General features: G+C 37.0%; 1 protein-coding gene across 8 annotated transcripts in view; it reads left to right on the forward strand.

Moving 5' to 3' along the window:
* LOC102214496 (pleckstrin homology domain-containing family A member 7-like) overlaps nucleotides 1–3,716 on the forward strand; it is a 143,403-nt gene that overhangs the window by 73,859 nt on the left and 65,828 nt on the right. The window lies entirely within an intron of this gene.

Consider the following 3,716-nt stretch of genomic DNA (forward strand, 5'->3'; position numbering starts at 1 on the left):
CACACACACACACACACACACACACACACACACACACACACACACACACGTAAAATAAATAAGTAATAATGGTTTAACTTATACTTCACGCTACATTTACTTGACCATTTACTTAGGTCCATAAACATTTGGACAGAGACTTTTTTTCTTCTTCTAATTTTGGTTGTGTACATCACCATAATGAATTGTAAATGAAACAACTCGGATGCCGTCGAAGTGCAGACTTTTAGTTTTAATTCAGTGAGCTGAACAAAAAGATTGCCTAAAAATGTGAGGAACTAAAGCATTTTTTTACACAATCCCTTCATTTCAGGCGCTCAAAGGTAATTGGACAAATTAAGTATCTGAAAATAAACTGTTAATTTCTAATACTTGGTTGTAAACCCTTTGCTGGCAATGACAGCCTGAAGTCTTGCCCTCAACAGCTTTCAGTTGCTGTCTGTTTGTGGGTGTTTCTGTCCAAAGTTAAGGCTTCGACAAGTGAAATTCATGCTCAATTGGGTTAAAATCAGGTGACTGACTTGGCCATTCAAGAGTATTCCACTTCTTTGCTTTAGTAAACTCCCGGGTTCCTTTGGCTATATGTTTTGGGTCATTGCCCAGCTGTATTATGAAACGCCACGCAATCAGTTTGACTGCATTTAGCTGAATTTGAGCAGACAGTATGTCTCCGTACACCTCAGAATTCTTTCAGCTGCTTTCGTCCACTTGTTGTGGAGGGGTTTCTCTTCACCATGGAAATAATTCTGTGATCATCCACCACTGTGGTCTTCGGTGGACGTGGACGAGTTCATCAGTGCTTTCTTTCTTTCTCTGGATGTACCAAACTGTAACTTTAGTTTCTTCCTGACAGTGACTTTGGAAGCATCTTGGAAACCTGAATTGTATAAAAGTTGAGTTGGATATGCTTTCTTCTGAAGTGGGTAGATGACAAGCTCTTAGAAATCTACTGCTATGAACTTCTTTTATACAAAGGAATGAAAGTGTTAGTGGACTTGCCAAGGACAAGCAATTTTACTGAAGTGTTCCCACTATCTGTACAATAGCAAGAATGAGTAAAATATGTCTCTCTTCCTGTGTGAAATATTCTTTTAGCTCCAACTGTTTTCCTTGCTGAAAGTTAGATGAGCCTTTGAATATTAACTCAACCAGCACAAAAACTGTAGGCAGGGAGAGATGGATAACCCGGGTGAACCCAAAGAATAAAAAAAAAAATTGACTTGACAGATGCTGATCTGGAGCGAGTTGTATTGATCTTATTGATCTCTTTACTAAAAGTCAATAAGCATATTTCTTAAAATACTAAATATAAATTTGTATACAAACTCAACGGTGTTTCTATTTGAAGTTTCCTGGATTCCACAGTTCAACCCATGTGCGTGATATAAAAGGGAAAATACAGTTTGTATTTTTTATTCACAATATCTTTCACAGTTCTGATACCACAGGTAGCAATTTTACATGTTTTTATATTGAAGTATCAAATTTAATACACAGATATCACAGTATACATGATCAATTATCTGCTTTTAGGAAATTAATGTATGTCACTGGTGAACTGTCAGGGGCTGTTGATTACCATCAGTTCTCTAGATATCTAAACAGTGCTATTTGTAACCATGTTTCATAACATCATGAGCATTTCCCACAAATGGCAGAGAAAAAGGTCAGCAAGTACAAGTAATATAGTCCCCAGCATTCCCGCAACCATCAAAACGTAAGAGAAGACACTTATTTTGTAAAATCGATGATAAAACTGATTTAAAATGATATACTGCATAGATAAAGCTAGACTATTATGCACAAAATAGAAATAAGATTTGGTGGAACTTGGAATTTGAAATGCCAAATATGTGCAAATATGTGTGCAATGAGGAGGGAGAGCCCAGTTTGATAGTCTTGTTCGCTGGGCTTTTTTTATCCTCTCGAGCCTGTTGCACTGCTCTGGCTGCCCTGTTGAACGTTATGCTTTTGGGTCAGTGCTGAGCGAGATGGATCATGTCATGTACAAACCTGAGATGAGCACAGCTACGATAGCAGTACCCTGATTTTAATTTCAGGTTAAATATCCAAATATTAGATTATTACATCCCTGAATGCTTTCAGACTTTAAAAGCTCTGATTTGTGTGGGTCTCCCTGAAATAAAGAAGTCGCAGTGCCTACTCAAAACTGTTAAGGAGACATTTTGCATTGCACTCTAATGGCTTTTGTTTGGGGGAAGGACTCCCTGCCAATGAATGAACCTGACACCAGACTTTCACCACAGAGTAGGGAAACTCTATGGTCTCTGTTACAAGAGACTAGATTTTCTTTTCCACAGCACAATTTGTACTGTATAGCTCAACAGGATAAGTGAACTTAGGACCACATCGTGGATTTATCTGTAAATAATCTGTAAATAAATATCGCTGGAATTTAATTATATTCTGCAGCCTATAGATAGTTTGTATTTATTTTTTTAAAGATTTAATTATTTTTGCAGTAAAATAAACATTTTCAAGCCCCAAAACATTAATAACAATATAACGCCACATCATTGATCCATCATACGAATCAAGGTGTTATTTGTGCATTTTAGGTGCTCTATAAGTGAAACGCCATAAACCTCCGACGAGGGTATGGACACAGACAGTAACAGTATGTAAGGATGTGTCCCAAAAGTGTGTTTAAGAGCGTGAAAATGGTTTATAGGAGTGTGGGGCGGGTTTTTATAGCTTAAAATATATAAACACAGTTTTTCTAATTTTTGCTATGTAACTTTGCACTGTCCACTTTCTGCTGTAATAAAACAAATTTCCCACGTGTGGGACTAATAAAAGTTATCGTATCTTATCGTAACATAATAAAATAAACATATGGTTTCTACTTAGCAGATTTTCACCTCTCGGGAATATGTCTGAAGGTTTTCGGTCATCCAAGTCATCGTAGTCTAATGAGCTTGGAAAGAAAAGCATCTGGACTTCTTTAAGTTGCCTGAAAACGTTTCACCTCTCATCCGAGAAGCTTCTTCAGTTCTAGTTCTGAACTGAAGAAGCTTCTCGGATGAGAGGTGAAAGTCCAGATGCTTTTCTTTCCAAGCTCCTTAGACCACCTCTAAGGAACATATAACCCCCGTGATAATCAAGGAAATACAGTGTATGTGTTTTTGTTTTTTTTCCTTCCCTCTGTGAAAAATAATTCCATATCTTGATTGTGGCACTTTTCTATAAACCAGTTTGGTTTGGGTGGGATATAAATCAAAATGTAGCCACAATGTCTGACAGTTTCCTGTGTTTTCGGTTATTTATTTTATCATTGTTTTATTGAATGGTGTGGCCGGTTCTGTGTCTTCCTATCTTTCCTCTGTCCACCTGCGCACACCCTCAGGAGATAAAGTTAAAGTTGAACATCAGCTTACAGAGCACATCGGGTGAAATTGAAAAAAACCCCATCAATACTAATAGATTTTATGTCGGTTGAACTTTGATTTTCATAGGACTAGGAGGATAGGTGGGGTCAGAACAAGAGGGAATGACTCATGTCCAAAGGTCTTCAAGGCAAGGCAAGGCAAGGCAAGTTTATTTGTATAGCACAATTCAACAACAAGGTGATTCAAAGTGCTTTACAGAGACATTAGAAACAAGAACAAATAAAAAGCATGATTTAAAATTGATTAAAACAAGCAAATAAACTAACTAACTAATTAACAAACAAACAAACAAACAACAGTATATAA

Source organism: Pundamilia nyererei, unplaced genomic scaffold, assembly GCF_000239375.1.
Source record: "Pundamilia nyererei isolate P.nyererei 1_Seehausen unplaced genomic scaffold, PunNye1.0 scaffold00043, whole genome shotgun sequence".
Lineage (NCBI taxonomy): Eukaryota > Metazoa > Chordata > Actinopteri > Cichliformes > Cichlidae > Pundamilia > Pundamilia nyererei.